At 40.5% G+C, this 21054-nt stretch overlaps 1 protein-coding gene across 7 annotated transcripts in view; it reads right to left on the bottom strand.

Annotated features, from left to right (window-relative positions):
* The window catches only part of LOC119908913 (1-phosphatidylinositol 4,5-bisphosphate phosphodiesterase beta-4-like), a 72759-nt gene extending 54457 nt beyond the window's left edge, over positions 1-18302 (bottom strand). For 2 of the 7 annotated variants that reach the window (XM_038726834.1, XM_038726837.1), the window contains exons 1-2: positions 17892-18301; positions 14403-14445 (exon numbers count right to left, since the gene is read on the bottom strand). The gene's annotated coding sequence lies outside the window, so the exon portion shown is untranslated. Of the gene's footprint in view, positions 1-5972; positions 6046-14402; positions 14446-17486; positions 17813-17891 lie in introns of those variants that run through there. The other 5 variants (XM_038726835.1, XM_038726838.1, XM_038726840.1 and 2 more) reach the window with 5 other exon arrangements.
* Between the last annotated feature and the right edge of the window lie 2752 nt (positions 18303-21054).

Here is a 21054-nt window from a genome sequence, read left to right as displayed (position 1 = left end):
GCATCTACCATTTTTCCAACCTAATTCTTCTCTCATTTGTGGTCTGATAATCAATAAATTAAAATTCAGTGCCCAATTTCACCAATTTCCAAGGAAAGTTACTGTAGGTGTCATATGGCGTTGAGCACAATGGCACACAAGTCCCTCGGACAGCTGGGAAAAATTATCCAGGTTGAAAAGTATCAAACTTAAAGGCTTAATAGGCTCTCTTTGGGGGTTTGAATAGATACTGTGTGTATAATCATCTAACATTGGTAAACAAACTGTGCCTCTCAGCCATCATGAATTATTAATACGAAGGGCTGCAAGATACCTCACCAAGTTGTATACCAGGAATATAAGGGAATTTTAGCTGCATCCAACCACATAAAAAAGGTACCACAAGGGTTTGTTTTGAGATATAATACAGTATATTATTTTGGATCACAGACTTGACTGAAAATTATTTATTTCAACAGGGAATTTAAAACAATTTGTAATCAGGACAGGAACTGATTTTAGGAGTCAATATTTCTTCAACAGTTAATCAAGCATTGACCCACTCAACATTGATCGCGCTCCATCCATCATGTCTTTGAAGTCATACGCCTCCTATTTATCCATCGGTCTCTCCTCTCTTCTTCATGTAGATGGGTTTCTCCCCACATTGGCAGCTTATGTGGATCAAATGTTCTACACGTCAAGTGGTCTCACTGGCAGAGAGCTGTTCACAGGCCTCTTCAGCCAGGGAAGAGGATCAGTGGGTAGTAGGTGCACCAGAAAAGGGAAAACCATGTGATGTATACAGTGACCAGTATTTTGGTAAGAAGAGAGACAGGTAAAGAGCTACAGTAAATAGATAACAGACAGATCAGAAGATAAAATCATTAATTCTGTGGTAACAGATTTGAACTAAAAATTTAACTAGGACTTATACGTGACAAGTGATAAAAAAATTTTTTTAATTCTCTAACATATAGCAATCTATGTAGCACTGTTGCAGAGCCTGTCCTAAACGCATCAATTAAGACTGTAACAGAAATTAGTGAAGTTCAACACGAGCGAATTGTTTTATTTAAACACGGTTTTAAACTTTCGCCAGGCACAAGACTGAACTAGTCTTGTAAGAGACAGAAATTTAAGATGCAGTTTTTTGAAGTTGACATCAAGGTAGGTTCTTGAGATCCTGCTGAGTGGAAATATGGTTATAGTTATACAATATCATTATTCCCAATTCTATTTATCGATTTTTAAAAGTAATTCTTCACTTTCAATATAGAAGAACTAGCAAACTAGAACGCATAGGCGCTACCATGGAAACTCCCAGCAAGCACCACTAGCAGTAGAGTCCAGTGATGGATACACAATATCAAACAAAGGATGGATGTACTTTGCTACCTGATAGGCTCTCTCCCTCTACCCTTTCAGAGAGTGTGTGTGTGTGTGTGTGTGTGTGTGTGTGTGTGTGTGTGTGTGTGTGTGTGTGTGTGTGTGTGTGTGTGTGTGTGTGTGTGTGTGTGTGTGTGTGTGTATTTTTAGAGGGTAACATCCAGCCGTGTAGTAATAATTCCTTTGATTAGGACAACAGTTAAGAGGTAATCTCACCCCTGCCTGCCAGCGGATTTAAATAGAGTAAACAGTGGCAGCTCTACCATCATCACTCAACCAGTGACAGCTCTACAGGAGAACCACACAGGGGTGCTGATTAAAAGGACAGCACTGTTAACACAGCCAACCACACACAATCCGAAAGGTATCACAAGATGGGATATGGCAGGGGAAGTGACATTATCCATGTTACCTGGAATAGTCTAATCTAAAAATAACACACATGCGCACACACATACAGGACAAATATGATTATAAAACGTAAAGGTTATAATACGGTTATAAAATGTCTGATTATAAGAGAGTGACATTACTTGTAATGCCTAGAATAGTGAAATTTAAAAATAAACATGCATATTATCTTTGCGTGTAAAAATAACACAATGGCTGGAAGGGTCACAGCCACCATAGTGTCTCCTATAAGTTAGTTTAGATGTGAAGAGAGTGACTAGGTAGATCAAGAGCTACAAACATATGTTCCTGCCTCAGGAAATGGACCCTATCGGTAGCCTGACACGTATGTCTCTGTGGGACTCACAGTTGGCTGCTTTGCTGCCATGAACAGCACCTGCCAGGTTATTGGGATGATAACGCTCATGTTAGCTATCTTTCCCTTCTATATTGCTTTTTTTTTTATCCTTTATTTATTCAGGGGAGCTTCAATGAGAGGAAGGCCCAATCCCAATGTCCCCCCTAAGCCCTAAGCCCTGAACCCTCACAGACTTTACTGACGTCACTTGGAAAGTGATTGAGTGCAAGAGGCTGCAAGGGCTCACAATGCTGCAAACAGGAATGGGACAGCCCTTTACCACATTATCACGTTACCTTCACGACAATGAAACACGTTGCACACTTTTTATTTTGTTTTTGCCTAATTTTTAAGTCTTGCAGGCTCTTGCCCTACAGAGTGGAGGAGAGGTAAATGTCAGTCTACATTTGTCAATAATCAGTGCACTATTGGTCAAAAAAGCATCATTAAGCAAAAAATAAAATAAATAGTTGAATAAACTAAGTGTGTAATAAGGTGATTGCATTCATCTGACTTTATGTGTTCTATGTATCATCTTAAAACAATTTTAGCATCAGCGTTGGTTTCCATGCTTGTTTGTTTACAGTTCTTCTTTTACAGGTGAAGATTTACAGGTGAAACTCGAAAAATTTGCATATCGTGCAAAAGTTCATTTATTTCTGTAATTCAACTTAAAGGTGAAACTAATATATTATATAGACTCATTACATGCAAAGTGAGATATTTCAAGCCTTTATTTGATATAATTTCGATGATTATCGCGTACAGCGTATGAAAACCCCAAATTCAAAATCTAATCTAACTAATATATTAGTTTCACCGTTGAATCACAAGTTGAATTACTGAGACACTTTAAGACAACAGTGGGACAGCCCTAAGCCCTCACACACTTCCCGGGAACGCACCTCAAAGTCTGTGAGTGTGGACATTGGGATTGGGCCTGATCACAGTCACACCCGCCTTGCACAACCACAACCCGATCTGCTGGCCACTAAGCCGCTCCACTGGAGCTGTTGGGGTTATGGGCCTTGCTCAAGGGCACCTCAGTGGTGGTAAATGAGTTTACTTTCCACTTATCCTGCCTGTCCGGGGATTAAACCGGCGACCTCCCCGTCACAAGCTCGCTTCTCTAACCTTCGGGCCACCATTGAGAGTCACTGCAAGGGGGGCATCAAACAACATCAAGTCTCTGACCAATGGAGGGATCTGAGAAAACCCCACCCCTGTTTATCATGCAGCTGTGTCCCATAAGGCAGCAGGATTTCTGAGAGGGTCGATGTTGGGTCACCAGATTGGAAAGTGCTGAAGCAGAGAGACCTAAAAATAGGGAAGTTTATTCTAACACTATATCTTCATTTCAAAGCCTGATTCTGTCATGGGAATCCAGACAAACACTAAAGAATGACTGGACTGCAGATGAAATTGGATGTTTCATAGTAAAGCAGAACTTGGATTATAAGATTGATACCACTCTCACCTCTCTATTGTGAATACAAAGCAACCACCAGCAGCTAGTTGTCACCTAGAACAAAGACTGAAAACAGGGGGGAAACAGCTAGTCTTGCTCTATCCAAAAGGTACCAAAATCTGCCTCCTAAAACCTCTAAAGCTCACTATTTAACAAATTCTATCTTGTTAGATTGATCCGCAGACAAACCAAAGTGTAGTTGTGGTTTAAAGGTGGGGTATGTATTGTCTTGAAGTCACTGTAAGGTTGCCAGGCAGGAAGTTATAGAGCCCTTCTTTCCAGTCTTTGTGCTAAGCTAACTTAAAATTTTATATGTCTGTCACAGTTCTGTGAGATTCTGTATCTGTCCTCTGTTGTGGTTAAGGATATCAACTTTTTTCCACGCCAACTTTGCTTACATTTAAAAAAATTTAAATAAATAAATGGGTGAAATAAATAAATATACTTTGGGCCACTACTTTTGAACACATGTTGCATAATCTGCAGCTGGTTCCATTACCTGCTGTGAACTTCTAACATTTATGAAAGGTCTGTCAAAATTCACTTAAACACTATTCTGGGATGACTGACTTGAATTGTTATTAGTTAGACAAGGTTTTTATGGTTGTCTGATTTATGTTTCCCTTATGCATTTATATGTTCTTATGCATTATATTTCACTTTGTTGTATTGTATTGCATTTTATAGTGAAGCACTTTGCAATTTTTATCTGTGAAAGGTGCTATATAAATAAAACTTTACTTACTTATTCTCTGTACAATTTTTTTACCATGTGAATCCTGCCTGGTGAAGAAATATTTTTTAATACTTACTTTTTACTTAATAATCATTTGTTTTGCTTTTGCCGTTTCTAAATACGTTATATGCAAGTGGCTCTAATGAAATATGTGATTTATGTACTTTAAGTACAAATACATAAAAATAAAAAACAGACCAAACAACCAAGGGGCTCGTTTATAAAACTGACTTATGATCAATTTTGACTAAGTATAACTTACACAGAAAACCACATATAAGTAGTTTGGCTTTGTCAGTCAACCAACTGTTTAGGCCACTGAATAATACGTACTGGCTGCCTTCATTCTTTTCTTTTCTCTGTTGGTCCATGGCTACTCGCCTAAACCCTCATTTGTGTTAATTTGAGATTTATAAATAGTTTGTTCTTTGATTATTTCGTTTCAGAACTGAATCAGAAAAAACAAAGCCGCTTTTTCAAAATATTGATTTTGATATTTAATGTTAATTTTGATATTTAATGTGTCAGATTAGTGTAGCTTTGTGTGTTACACTTGATAAACCTGCAGCAGATACACTTAGACGATGGCGGTGCCTGATTAAATGTAATTAAGATGAGCCTGAACATCAACATAGGTGGGTTTTGAGTTAGAAAAAAACGTTCAGTTTCTCACTAGCAACTGGGACGTTGCCTGAGAATCCTCCGTTTTTTAAGATTTCTTCAGTATCAAATTAATTCAGTGATAGTTGTGATTTTCTTAGTGAGATGGAAGAATTTAGAAAGTTTCATGGCGCTGCGGAGAGCCTCCAGCTGTAGTAGGCACATGGATTAGGCTATGTATAAAACAGGAGCATCGAACTTCATCCAGCCAGGGGGAACGAACATTGACTGTCCAGTGCGCCGGTTCCACTGGAAACTCAAGCAGGAGCAGGGCGCTGGAGTGTAGTTACAGGGCGAGGGAGAGGAGGTCGTGGGAGCGACCTGGTGCGCTGCGGACGGTCGGCGATCATTCTCTCTGGTTGGATGAAGCCTGACGCAGATGTACAGCAGTTAGTTTGACATCCAATACGGATAAAACACCGGTCATAGATAGAACAAAACGCAGCTGCTTTGTTTTTCCGTTTTGGTTTTAAAACCATATAACCAAAGAACGAACCATACACGGATTTTTATAAATCACAGGTGTGTACGTTACAAATGGACTTCTTAGAACCAGCATAAGCAAAAAGTTTTAATGCTCAGTATCTTTTATGGCTCAAGCTTAAGCGCACAGTCGAAAATGATTTTAAGATTAGGGCTGAACAATTCTGGACTAATCTAAAAAATCTAATTGCGATTTAATATTATTTAATATGAGATTATTTTTTTAAGCTCTTTATCTTCTGCATTATTTAAAACAGACAAGCAATAAAACAGTGTATAGTATGACCAACATAATATTAGATTCTTAGATTAGATAAATAAGATTCTTTCTTTCCTATATTATGATGAAATTAGATGATGCTTGAATTGCATGAATTATTAAATGGTGGAGAAGTAGTCTCAAATTATAATAATTTTACAGAAAGAAAATTTAACTCAAGTCATGGCATTAAATATATAATATCAGGTAGGCCTACCTACAGATGACAACACACACAAACTTCACCTACAGTGTGTTATACAGTAGCAAATCAAATCTCCACTAGAGTCCATCTCTCAACCAAACCCTTCTTTTCTGTATCCCTGCAAACAAACAAAAAACATACTCAGTTTGAGGTTCAATACAAAAGTTAGCAAACAAAAATAAAACCAAGTGACGCCTCTTGCGTCTAATAGACCAGTTTAGTAATCCTCCGGATCCCCCCTCCCCCCGCAGCCGCCCAGTGCTGCTGGTAAGCAGCGCTCTGGCTTTAACAGACTGGACCTCTTCTGGACTGATCAGTTTGGTTTGAAACGGCCATTTCACAGATATCCCCTGAGCTGACTGGTGGATGTGTTATGCAGGCGCGTGCCTGTACACTAACCCTAATGCACGTGTCTGTCTTTCTGTTGAGCTCTTCCCTGTCTGCCAAAGTTGCAGATGACCTGACAATTTCACCTACCACTGCCAACAATTTACATTTGGTGGGTAGTAATTTTATTCCCTGTTTGACACTAAAATTTGTGCAGTGTCAGGTTCTGTCAAGCCTGAGGCTACAACAGCGTGCCAAGTTGATGCTTCCTCTCTGCAGACTGCTTTACTCTCGCGTGTCATGTGACCACAGCCTTTGCAAATAGAAAATCTTGTTTTATCATATCGCGATAAAATCGCAAATGCAATTAATCGTTCAGCCCTACTTAAGATTAAGTTCAAAAATATATCTAAGAATATTTTTATAGATGAGGCCCCAGCACTGGTTTGAATGGAATGAATGACTTAAAACCCTCTTTCTTCCAGTCTTCTCAGGAGAACGTGGGTGAAATTGGAGAGGGAGGTAAAGACAAAAGCAGAGGCGTCCTGAGAGAAGCAGAGAATGATGGAGGAGGAGAGAAAGGCAGTCAGATAAAGACGAAGATGCACTCGCACCAAAACATTTCACATACACTTTGACTTTACAATTTTTTCTCATCTCTGTGATGCCGTCAGGAGCCAGCTCCCTGAGGGCCAAACTGAGAGAGTAAAATCCAAGCAGAGAGAAAAGGTGAGAGGGAGAGCTTTTCTACTTAGTGAATCAGAGAGAGAACACAGAGAAAACACTCCTTTTGCCTTGGAGAATGACGGATGACTGTCTTTAACAAGGACAAAAATGGGTCTCACCCCCCCACACACACACACACAGAGAGCACATCTCCCTTTCAAGCAATGTGCTGGCTAATTAGTGGATTACATTAGCAGTGATGGAGTCCAGGGCCTCTGTCACAGGGACATGTTCTTTACTACCATTGATAGAAAACCACTCAACCTCAGCTAGTAATGACAGCTATTTTACAGAATAATTTGTGCTGGTATGACATAGAATACTGTAAAGATGAGGCCCCTGCATACAGCTGCAAATGTATCCCATTTCAGACATGTAATGTGTAAAATCTTTCTGTTTAAGTAGTCACAAATATTTCATTATGACTTTACTCAAACATGGCATGCTCACTACAGATGCAGCTGTAATTTACACATGATTTGACATCTGGTACATGAGAGGGAGTGTGGCCCTGCTCGAGAACAGCGGAGAGATGGAAAACGATACAGAGAAAGAAAAGTGTTTGTCTCATTTGTATTTGCTCATATGCTAATACTTTATAAACCCAAACCCGTTTTTTTAAACTATTTATAGTCAGCATTTTCCCAGCAATAGCTATTGAATGTTTTGTTCCATTTTGTACGAGTGACGAGCTATAGTTAACATGGCTAAGTTAACGTTCAAGTTAGCGGGGTTTTAAAAACGACGGTTCACGGCCAGTGCTGCATTGGCTCGTGAGTTCGACCAATCAATGTACACTTACGTTAAGTTCCTCTTCGTCTTGGGAGAGTACCTACTCTGAAGTAGGAGCTAAAAAAGTCCCTCAAAACTGCATCCTAAGATCTACGATCATTCCCAGTTCTTGCAGTGCAGACACTGCTCTCTCAGAACTATGAAAAAGTTCCTCCAGTGAGAAAACACCTATAATTAGTGGAAGAGTTCATCAAATTTAGATCTCTAAACAAGACAACAGTCATTTTCTTCATTCCAATTCAATAGTCTCCAACTCTTCAGCAAGGTAACAAATCCCTTTACTGTGCTCTGCTTTTATATAGAAAAGTGCTTCAGATTGTATCAGATCACGGTTGCAATGATTATTGACCCATATTTTTATTAGAACAATGTCGGTTTGTTGGGCTGCATTGTAAATAGATATATCACTTGTTCGTCTAAATTTTTTCTCTGCACTTTAGTAGTATTAGGGACCTGAAAGTTTTAATTTGTTTGGTTCTGGTTTACACTTGAACCACTGGAACTTCCTGTAAATGGTCTGAAAGTCCGAAGCATCCAAAAAATGCTTTCACACAAGAAACGAACCGAACCATGGTTCAGTTTGATCCGCAAAATGACTACCTTTATTCGCCGGACCAAATTTCATCTGTTTGGTCGAGACCATGGACCATGGGAGAAAGGACTGATAAAAGCTTTTACTTAAATTTTCTCATGCATATTTGTTGACAAAGATTTTATCAAAATTGTTTTGAATGTTCTACCTCAGATTTGTGAAGTGATCCACTGTTTGGCCTCAAGGGTTGACCATAAAGAAGATTTAACTATCAGGTCTCTTCAACTTTCACTGAGGAGCAAAAAAAAAAATAAAAAAAAAAAAAATCAACCTTTAAACTTGAAACAAATAAGGATTTGATATTTATCATGATAATTATCGATATCCAAAGATATGAAACTTTTTATAGTTAAAACATTTTTGCCCATATCGTCCAGCCCTACTACGGGTGTTGCCAAATCAATCAGGACTGAAATTCCTGAAATTCTAAGTGTTTTGCTGGATATTAATACTCTCAGTAGGTGGCATTGAGGAAGGGACATAAGGTTGAAGATCATTGCGGCCTCCCAAGTTTTTTGTGGAGCAAAAAGAATAAAAAAAAAACAAAAAAAAACAAACCCTTAAGATTGCAGTCACGACCTTTGCAGAAAAGTGACTTGCTAGATTAGAAACCTGAAGCTGAAAATTTACATAATAAAGTGCATGTCTGAATTCAAGGCCTTAGGTGAAAATAACAATTTCTTTCAGTGTGTTGCATTACACTGAAACTAGTTTTTCTTCTCATAGTTGACTCAAACTCTGGCAACTTGTATAACCAAGCTCCATCAACAGCAGGGGTTGCATAAACAAAATTATAGAGTCAATTTTAACTGAGCCAAGAAAGATAAACTTTGTGGTGAAACACACAACAGCTATTGCGTTTGGTGACTGGCTACTTCACACCCTTCATTCATATTTATTTCAGTTTTCTGTTTTCTTAAACAGACTAATGGAACATGGAGACACTGCCGGTTGAAGCTGCTGGAAAGTAAGTGCCTTCAGGATTAAGCATGGAAATACTGTATATATAATATGTGATAAATACAGTAGATATGTCATTTAGGAAAAAAAAAATGTCCAAGTAAGATTTACAACACTCCTCGTGTTTTGATTGTGACACTTTTCTAAACTTTACATTACTTCCACAGTTTGTTATGATAGCAATCTAATGGATTCACGTGCTAAGCCATGAGGTTTGTTTAAATGACATGCGAGAAGTGTCTGATGAAATATGATTGGGGGCCTTTGACAAATAGCTGGCAGTGGTTGGAAATCCATCTGAAGGGACTGTTTCTGTTATACTGTGTGTTTATACTCAGCCTAAAATTTGTTTGTTTCCCCTCAGTCCTGGAGTTCAGGAAGCTTTTTTTATTTTATGAGTTGTAAACTCCAAAGAACCCCTGACAAAAATCTCTTTAAAATCCACTTTTTATTTGTTTCATGTGTTGAAAGACAAACATAAATTAGGCCCATATTAAATACTTTGCGCTGTTCCACATAAAACCAGGCATTCCCTTGCAGCCATTAGATTATGCAAGTCAATAATAAAATAGAGACAATTGTGCCATGCTCGGCATTCTGCATTTTAACTTAGCTGAGCAGGATGAGCGATAAGCTCAGCTTGCTAAATGTTACATAATTGCTTGGACTTAGTAGTGGGCTGATTAGAGATGCTCTTCTGGCAGATATTGTACACATCCACACTCAAAACATTTCTATCTCCTCTTTCCCAGACAGACATGAGCTGTTCTGCAGAAAGAGGAAGAAGCAACATTCCTGCTGTTTATCTAGTCATCTGATCTGGTCAGCGAGTCATGTGTTAGAAGCTTGGCAGCATGCTTCAGGCAACCCTAGTTTAATGCATTCTGCTATGTTTTCACAGTCTAAACCTATTCTTTTACACTGCTCTCCCCAACTTAATGTGAACGATTTGGACACATTTGTATCTCAAAATCAGTACATAGACAACAGTTAAATATTTCGAAAGGTTTCTTAACCCCCCACCCAAATATTGACAGTGTGATAAATGTACAAATTATTTTGCTGACTTCAATAATCCTCGTCAGTGTCTTGTAAGCCCTATTCTCTCTATTATTGGGCTGGCTGGGTAATAATAGCTATCCAGGAGAGGATGGTACAAAATCAACTTTTGCATTCTGGAACGAAGGTCGACAGTTTAATTGGAAGTGCAAATTGCGTTCACATGTATCCCCATAGTGGATTGAGCCATGGGTAAAGCAAACGTGCACACAGCAGTGTGTGTGTGTGTGTGTATATTTAAAAAGGGAGAAGGGAGGATGGACGAATCGAAGACTGTAGGGGTGGGTAATAGCTCTCCTGTTCAGTTCCAGTGTATTTTTAGAGCCACGCGTGAGCTACAATTATTAATTATTATTGAGGTGTTGTTTTTACTCTTCGAAAGAGTCTTGCACACAAACCAGGATGCTTCCGCTGCCTGCTACTGAATCAGCGAAGCTAATGCTGCCAATTTTTTGTTAAGAAAGAGTAAATATTGACTTGGTGACAGCAGCTCCCATCAGTTGGTGGGAGTATAAGCGGCTCTCCCTCTGTCTACTTTGCTTTTCGCTCTCCATCTCTCTCTGCTGCTGGCTGACAGTCTGCAGAGAATACCCCTGTCATTATGTTCACCCTCAAGCCACACTTGCCCTTGTAGCGAAGACATACTCTCTCATCATTGAGCTTGCTCTTTTCTTTAAGCAGCAAACACTGTACATCATCGAATATTAATAGACAACATCTGGACCAGTGAGGGTTGAGGCCAGGTTTTGATCAGTTGTGTTGCATTTGAAGCAGAGACTGATGGAGTGGAGTCGAGTTTGTCAGCGCAGAGAGCGGAGGACGATTACTGACCCTTTTAGCAGTGTCACAGGCCAGTAGAACAGAGCATCCATGATAATAAAGTGTTGAATCTTGAAAGGTTGTCAATGCAAGTGCTCACCCTGAGTGACCTTGTTACCTGATCCTAAAAAGAGTATGTTCCTTCAATTAAGAATTACATTAAACTAAGTGTGAATCAAAAGTGTGGCTTAACTTTTTATCACAAGTCACACAGTCCTTGAAGCTATATTCTTGATAAGTGAATTGCACATTCAATCAGAAATGTTGCAATGATTCAGAACATTTCCCCTCCTTCACTTTTTATATTACAAAACAAGCTGCTTCAGCGCATTTAGATGAACATGAAAATGGTTTGGTTTGGCCATTTTAGACGGGCCCCATTTCATTTCTACTTCTGGATTACATTTAAAACATGTAGTTCCTTTGAAAGTCTGAAAATGCAGCTGAGGGCGTTTCATGGTGCTGGATCCATGCAAACACTTGGAAACCCTAGAAATTGATTTAGGTGTGTTGACTCTGCTACTGCTGACACTGCTGCTAGTACAGACATTGTTGATGCATGACTGCTGCTGCTACAAATAGCATCTGAGTTTTCACCATTTGGAAGGATCTGATGGGGGTGCTTCATCGGAAGCACTAATTATTTCATCTGTTTCTGTAAACGAAAGAACTCTGAACTCAGTGTTGACAACAAACAGGGGAACTTTGTTTCCTTCTTCATATCTTTACTAACATGCAGCCACATTAGGACAAAATGGAAAAACTGCAAGCAAGTGTTACGGTGCTTGTTTCTCCTTGTACTGAATTGGTCCTAGACTTGAGAACCACTAGAACATTTTGAGATTTACATATCCACGTACGTGTAGTGGCAGAAGAGATGTAGCCCCAGCTTCACTAGTGTTGTGCAGAGTTGTCCAGAGTTGTCCACACCTCGCTGGACATTCAGATAATTAAAATTTTTTAAACAGCCGGCTACTTGAAATAGACCCGTGAGGAACCGCGACGCAAAACTCTGCACAAGACTGGTGAATGGCAGACAAGAGAGAGAAAGAAGAGGTTTTTCAAAAAGCATGAGTTTAGCTGGAAATTTATAATGTAATTGAAGAGACTGAGGCTCTGCAGTTTCCGCGGAGTCACCATGAAATTGAGACTCATCAGACCAAGCAACGTTTGTCCAATCTTCTACTGTCCAAATTTTGGTGAACCTGTGTGTATTGTAGCCTCAGTTTTTTTGTTCTTAGCTGGCAGGAGTGGCACCCGGTGTGGTCTTCTGCTGCTGTTGCCCATCTGCTTCAAGGTTTGACATGTTGTGTGTTCAGAGATGGTGTTCTGTATACCTTGGTTGTAACGAGTGGTTATTAGAGATATTGTTGCCTTTCTGTCATCTCAAACCAGTCTGCCTATTCTTCCGACATCAACAAGGCATTTTCGTCCACACAACTGCAGCTCATTGGATATTTTCACTTTTTCAGACCACTCTCCCTGTAATCCCTAGAGATGGTTGTGCGTGAAAATCCCAATAGATCAGCAGTTTCTGAAATACTGGCACCAACAACCATGCTACGTTCAAAGTCACAGAGGCTACGTTCAGACTGCAGGCCTTAATGCTCAATTCTGATTTTTTTCACATATCTGATTTTTTTGGTTGACAGTTTACATTATTGTTTAAACATGGCCCATATCAGACTTCATTCTGAACTGTCCACGGCCTGAAAGTGACCAGCATGCACAGAGGAATAACAACGTCACACACAGCACGCTGTCGTGGCGAAGTAAACAGAGCCACAGAGGTTAGACCCAGTTAGCTCATATCTGCTACCCCTCCCAATTTTTACATTTCTCCCAAATTAGGACAAGTGCTCACAACTTTGTCCTTTTCATTTTGGTCTTGCGCTATGTAATGCATTTGCCCCACAACTCACTACCTCTCCCCCCCCCCTGTGTCCACACGGACAAGTAGCATGCAGGTAACTGAAGAGAGCTTGCAGTTCGGTAGATTTCAGGTAGAGGAGGAAAAGAGCCATGTGTTTAATAATGGCTTTTTGTGGAGCTTTTTCGTTCACCGCAGCTCTGTCTACAGCAGGACAGTGACAACAGCTGCTCTAGAGTGACGTCAAAGTTGCATCAATTCCAACCTGAGAGTCCATACTCAAAAAATTGAAATTCAATTTTAAAAGATCTGATCTTTATCCGAACTGGAAAAGATCAGATTCCATGTGACTTGGCCTGTTCACACTGTTATAAAAACAAGTGATCTGAGTCACATATGAGCAAAAAAATATGGGCCTGCGGTCTGAACATAGGCTTAAATCCCCTTTCTTCCTCATTCTGATGTTCAGTTTGAACTTCAGCAAGTTGTCTTGACCATGCCTAAAATACACTGAGTTGCTGCCATGTGATTGGCTAATTAGTCATTTGTGTTAACGAGCAATTGAACAGGTGTATCTAGTAAAGTGGCCGGTGAGTGTATTATACAGAACAATTACCTCTCAGCCCCACTACAGTTTCTAGCTTGGCATGAGAGCACACAACAGCAGCAGCAGCACGCACGCTGCTTATCAATGAGTGATGTCTGGTGTGTGGATCGGTGAACGCTACACATCAGTCTTGTATGAAAGATACGGTGAAACATTAGGCTTCTTGCTTTCATCATTCAGCACAAATCCAATAAAATGTCAGTCGTTTCGAGCTTTCAATGTAACTTGTTTGCAATGTTGAACACTTTGGAGGGAAAAGCATCTGTATTCTCTAATGAGACCTCAATGGCAGAGTAGCAAGAAGGCAAAATAAGAGTCAGATATCTGTGCTAAATATTACATGGCAGGAAAATCCTCATCATTCGTCACCTTCTTATTGGTTGTTGTTTTTTTGGTCCCCCCCCCCCTGTTTTCCAGAAGCATATTAGATTACACACTGAGACATCCAGATTACACAACTTGTCAGGCAGGTCTACAGACAGGATAAGGTCATATGTTTCGCGCCCATTATGCATACACTTTAATCAATTGATTTATTGCAGACCAGGTTATTAATATGCAATCGTGAACGGGTGCTCTGGAAACAGGAAACTCATATTGAAGAGCTACCAGATGGTATTAGCCAGCAGTGCTGTTTGACAAAAACCGGGACAGAATAAAAATAACAAAAAGGAAATGTCTATTGCTGACTGACCACTGGCGGTGAACAACCCCAAAACTCACCAGTTCAGCATCAACATTCAGCGGGAGAAGCTCATGTCTTGGCCTGCAGAGACAAAAAAGGACATACAGTAAGAAGAGGAGAGAATTTCATAAATCACAGAGGCCTTAATCTGGACTTATTTGGCTGAGGTCTAAAACCCTGCTATACAGTAGGAAGGGCAGGAACAGAGACGAATTACACAGAGACACGAGCACATACCACATCCAACTACTCCCTGCCAAGGAAAACACAGAGCAAGTCACAAAATCGACAAACAACTTTGCAACAGCCTTAGCTTGTCAGACTTCAACAATAAGGGCAGACATGTCGACATACTACCACAACAACAGGGCCGTCAGTTGGTGTGCCAGGCTGCTTGTCTATTGGCCTATCAATCCATCTGGCTGTCTGTTGGCACTTCTTCATTCATAGATCTCTCTGAGTCCTTAAAACATCCATGAGGATGACTGACAGCTTTGTCAAGACTGGTGTGTGAGAAGAAATTGTGCTGTGATCAAAACCTGATAGCCCCACCAAAACAAAGGGATGGAACTGGAGACAGCAGAGCTAATCAAGACCAGATCATCCTAATTATGAAAAGAAGAAGCGCAAAATAAATGAGGAAACGAGGGAAAAAGAAAAACAAGCAATCAAGATGTACAGTAAACTGGCAGGCAGAGGGATAAATTCCCACTTAAGTCCCACTGGAATAAACCTCTAAACTTCGAGCAATTCAATACGATACTGGCAAGTACACCATTGTGAAAACATACAAACAGAAAAAAAAAAAAGAGATTTTCTCACTTCATTGCAGTTCGGACCAACCCCACAGCTACATTCAAGCTCACCACAGAAATATAAGCATCCAAAAGACAACACTGGGCAATGTGCGTCTAACACAGTTCATAGCTCAATCACCCTAATACTGTGACTGCTACACAGGTCACACATTTCTAAACTCTGAAACTGTAACAAATGCAAGGCATGGCATGTGTGTCCTAGGACTTTGTTGTACTTCCCTCCTTCTCCATTATGTGCTGTCTTTTCATCCAAGAGTCGAAATCTAGCTTTGCTGTTATGCAAAGATGTTGTTATTCAGTCTAGCTAAATGCAAAGATTCAAATTTATCTCATTCTGAAAAGTAAATCAGATCACACCCCCACTGTCTGCATTGCACACGCAATAAATTACAAGCCGGACACACTAGCGTGATGTCACTCAGTTTAGAGAAAAATATCAACCAGGCCCACTGTGTATTTGGTTACACCTGTCAGAGGGGGAGTGGCCAAATAATTATTTTTAAATGTTTAACATTCCAAATAAGACTGGCAAACTCTCAAAAGTGGGACAGTCAGCACAAAAAAAAAAATTTGTTATCACAACGTAATACATAATATGTATTAATAACATAAAGTATAGTCAGTTATGTTCATAAAATCATTAAAAACTAATAATAGCAGGTGGTAATGGGGTGATAATCATGATCACTACAGTATTTGCAAAAAAATAATAGGGATTACCATTAAATCCCTAATCATGCAGCCATCCTCTTACCAAATAAACATACGGCAGGATAGCACTGTATTGTATCAAAGGCACTACTGACTGCACCAAAGATACAGATGCTTACAATGTCACTGGGTTCAAAAAATAAAATAATAAAACACCTGCACACCCTCAGTTAGCCTTTAAGCTTCTTAGTCCCCTTCTATTCATCAAAATGCTTCACAGTCCGGGTTTAAGCCACAGGTAAGGGATTGTTATTGTGTGAGCGAGGGTAATGTTTGCCTCTGTAATCACTAGTGCAATGTTTTACGAGGCAATGTCAATAAGCCAGAGCAGAATTTGTCTTTCTTTACATAATACTTGTGATCTTTCATAGGCTGCAGAGGACACACTTTGGGAGGAGAGAATCCTCACGCAATTTTACAATAACAGACAATAACACACTCTGCGGTCCCTGACCAAAAGGCTGTTGAAATTATATATAGTGGCAAAACAACATTTAGAATACTGTAATACACAAGTGCTGCATTTTACAAGAGGAAAATAGGTTCCTCTGCAAATATGGCTCATTTGGTGTAGGTGGACAGAGAAAGTTGGTGTGAACAGGTGGAACCGCTGATGCAACAAGTTTGTCAAGACACCGTCCACATGTATTCATCAATTAATTTTGAAGCCTGCCAAGCCAAGCGAAAAAATAATACCTACATTATGGGTTATTTGCACTGCAAATAAGCCTACGGAGTTAACCACAGGTTATTCCTGAACAAACAACACGCTCTGCCTTAAGGGTGTGTGTGATAAAACAGGTTTTGAAAATAGGAACCTGCTGTCTGACTCTGTCAATTATATGTCATTTGTACCAGCAAAGATATCCATCTTCCCCTCAATAAAAAAAAAAAAAGGATGATAAGTTGTCAGACTTGCTGACATTGAGTTAACCTAGAATCAGTGACAAGGTATCAACACTGAAATCTGATATACAACATCTTTTTGCTGCAAGTGGACTGAATACACTGAAAACAGACCAAACATACATCAATTTAGTAGTCACCAAAATCTGATACTATTTTATTATCATTATCTAATTGCTCATTTAAACATTGATATGACATTGAAGATAAATAACACAAAATGGACACAAAATCACAGTCTTTGAAACAGAAACTAGTGCTTTCTGGTTGTCCTGTGAATCAATGTCACTTAGCTTTCTGGGATGTATGAATGGCAGCTGCAGCTGCCAGATTTACTTAGCTGCCTACCCGACTAGCAGCAGCAGCCTTTGGATGCACCAGTTCAACAGATTAAATTAACAATGCATTAAGATTATTTGGTAGGTCAGAAAGATGTGAATACTACTGTGCAGAAATCCACAATGTACACACATCTGTGTAAATATAACACATAGAAAGCCAGGCTATGTCGGTTTGTCCGTTGACTTTTATGGCCACTGTGCAGTGTGCACTGTGCCTGTCATCGGCCGGCTGGCTTCTTATCTGTCCCGCTACAGCTAGCTCCGCTGGCTAGCCTCCCAGCCGTTGGACACATCAATAACACCTGCATTTCATCATCGTTTTTAAACCGCGGCGGCTCGAATTTACCTGGAGGAGAAGCCACTGCGCCGAGCAACGCGAGAGCAAATTTGATATCACATTGCTAAAAGGTCCATTTCAATGAGCCTGGCTAGCTAGCTAGCAAAGCCGTCTGTCTCCAGCTGTGTGTGTGTGTGTGTGTGTGTGTGACAGAGAGACAGAGTGAAGCAGTGGGAGGATGTGTGCTGTCTGAATGAAAAGCAGGGTTTGGAGTGAGCCACTGAACGCTAGCGTGATGGAGTTCAAATGAAAGGTCCTGTCTCGACAGCATCCGTCTAACAGCTAAACTAACACATTCAGTTCCACACAGCCTAACATTAACGTTGCGTTAAACGGAGCACTCGGCACAGTAACTCTAATTTTCCGTTAGCAGCTATGAGAGACCTTTCAGATAGCTTTATGCTTGTTTCTTACGTGATTTCGGTGTTGGAGACGGGAACGGGTTTAGTCCAACGGCGGAAAGAAATGATGCTTTGCGGAGTCCTGCTCGGGATTTTCTCTCTGTGTGGCTGCCTGTCTGCGTCTCTGCCTGTGTGTCTTCCAGGTGCTGCTGCTCTATCCCGTCTCCCTCCGACTGTCTGCGCTGTCTCACTGCTGCTGGAGTGTCCCGGTGCTCTTGTACCACTCGCCCTCCAGTGGAGAATGAACGGCCCTGATGCGCTTTGATTAGGAACCCCTCTTCAGCTGTGTAGCGCGCGCCCACCCCACCAAACGTGCCTGCGCGTGAGTGTGTTCTCACGCGCTCGTGTTTGTGTGTTTGGGAGTGTGCGCAAATGAGTGAATGAGTGTGCCTTGGGTTGACAAGAGTGAGTCATCCAGCAGAATCAGATCCAGCTCCTCCCTGCTTTTCTAACAGCTGACTACTGTAGCTGCCATGCGTCGATAAAGACAAACACTGCGCCCCTCCTCCTCCCTTTGTTAAGTCACTGTAAAGCTGCTCTATTTTTCCTATAGAGGCTGTTGTGTCTGACTCTGAGGCTCTCAGCAGTGAGTTCGTTGCACTGTATTTTATTTATATCTATGGCATCACTCCATGTAGTATTAGTCCTATTGATGTAGCAGAGTTTAAAAAAATGAAAATGACACGAATCTTTATGACACTGATTCATAACCAGAATTACGTTAAGCTGAATCATCTCTTTACAGAAGGATAAAGTTCAGTAGAGGATTTTCTTACTTTTTTTTACCCATATTCTGTTACCTATTTTACCCATTTTTTATTCCCACATAACTTTTGCATTGATAGGTTTTGTGGAAAGGATGGATACATTAAATATAACTGCCAGTGTAAAATGGGATAGTGGTCCTTGGCGTCTATTGTAGTTATGTCATATGCATCTTCATGTGTGGCAAAGGGTAAAGGATTCGTCTTTAAAGGGCTAGTCCAACAATGTAGTATCGCTCGCCTATAAAGTCAGGGGACTTATGATGGACAGATTTAACACGAATGGTCAAAGCAGGGCACTCTTTTGAGGACGACAATGTACATATTTTAGACAGGGAGGACAGATGGTTTTAAAGAGGATTCAAGGAGGCTATTTACACCCAAGTGGAGAGGCCATCTCTTAACAGGGGTGTCACCACTTATCCCCTCTTAACAATGCTGTCCTTTCATCCTTTCCCAGGAAACTAAACAAACACTCACATTTGGCCTGATGTGAGAATGCCAGCAACGGTCGTTTCAGACTTGGCCACAAGAGCCAGGAGCACTGATGAACCATGTGGTATCGATCATCTTGACAACAACCCCAGAGAGGTTAAATAGCTGGGATTCCTGGCCAGTCAGTCAGAACTAAAAGAAGCGTCTTGGATGAGGGGTAAAACATCTTCAAAATTTTCAACCAAGTCCATGACCTGGATGACTGAGAACCATCACAGACTCTGGGCAAAATAGATGGAGCAGAGGCTGAAATATCCTGACTTTTAGTCCCTAGTATGGATCAAGCTCCAAATACACTAGCTAGTCAGTAGTGTGTTTCATTACACTCTCTGCCAGATCAAAGCAATGACATCATCGGACTTCAGAAAGTCCCTCCAGAGCCACAGAAGAAACTATACAACTGTTATCACAGGCTATGTTGTGCCACCATCTCAGGTAAAGTGATGTTAATTTGTAAAATTGGTGGTAAAGTCAACCACTGCTTTGTCTCCCACTTCCTGTACAACAAAGTACAAAAGTAGACTAAACCCACTGTAACATTAGAAAGAAAATCCCTCTGAAACAGTGCATGCTCTTGCATTGCATTTCTGTGCTTATTAAGACTTAATTTGTTGAAAAAAAGACGTGGTGAAAGAATGGTGAGGAAAGTCCTCCAAAACAAAGGCACTGTGCTTTTCCTCATCTGCGAAAAGAGGACATTTTAGGTTTTAGGACATAGTCTTATGGATAATGTTAAAACTGCAACCAAAATTGTTATTCAGAATAGATTAGTAAGGTTTAATGTTAGTATTACTTTAGGGTTGTGTCTTGGCTTTAGGATTAAGACTGGATTAGGTTTACATTGGGTTTAGATTAGGATATTTAAATCCAAGGACTGAAAGCAGTCAGTGAAGATCCTTTCAAGTAGTACTACAGCATGTCTATTAACATCTCCATATGTTTATATGTGCGTGTGTGTCTGCTTAGTGTACCTTCAAAGCAGCACCCTGTGGTCCTCTCCTCTTCTGCTGTCCTGATGTGCCTCATTAAGGCCCAGTTACAGGACACCTCCTCCTCCTGAAACCCGCAGCAGATGGACAGACGCAGGCCGATAAGAGTTTGGAAGGGCGTTGCTGTTTATATAACCCAGAGACTCTTATTAAAAAGCCGCCCTCCTTCCGTCCTGAACTCGGGGTTAATTAACTCACTTTCTACTTGCCGGTATGCATGGAGGCCTCTGAATGGTCACACTGGTTGTTATGGACGACCACGCTTTTCTTATCTCCTGTTGCCTGTTGGGATTCTGCTGAGGAGCTGGGACTGAGAAGGACACAGTGTTTATGTAGTCTAGAAAACACGCGCACCGGCAGCACACAGCTGAGAAATCACACTCTAAAGCACGTGGAATCAAGCTGTGAGGACACACGTACACATGGCCACACAGGCATAGTAAGGCTTTTACACAGCACATGCCACCAACACCCACACAACAACGAGTAGCACGCTTTGTTTGAAAATGTGTTGAAAATTAAAAGTGCGTTATCACTGATCATGCTCAAATCAAAATGGTAGCAGCAGACATATGGCAGCACACACCGTAATATGCCCTTCAGTGTGAATGAAATGCAATGCATGAAACAGAAGCTTGAGTGGATTTTTAAGTCAATATAAAGTGATTGATTTGACTTTTTAGGCACATGATGTATAATACAAACATGCCCACAAACATGTACATGCATGTGCACATACTGTATATTTTCACTTATTTCGTTATGACACAAGTGATCACAAGTGATGAATGTTAGTGCAAATGTGCATGATTCATAAATGCGGTCCTTTGAAATGAATACTAATAATTCTGTATGATTTCAGTGTTTCTCAGTCATCAAGTGGTGACTGGTGATTCTATCATGGGAGTGCTCAAATGAATGTTCTTCC

The sequence above is a fragment of the Micropterus salmoides genome, unplaced genomic scaffold (assembly GCF_014851395.1).
Source record: "Micropterus salmoides isolate LMB-PRFRI ecotype aquatic unplaced genomic scaffold, ASM1485139v1 Ms_hic_scaffold_18, whole genome shotgun sequence".
In the NCBI taxonomy this organism is placed as follows: Eukaryota; Metazoa; Chordata; class Actinopteri; order Centrarchiformes; family Centrarchidae; genus Micropterus; species Micropterus salmoides.
The sequence above is the reverse complement of the archived record's forward strand: the minus strand, read 5'-3'. Positions and strand labels throughout refer to the sequence as shown.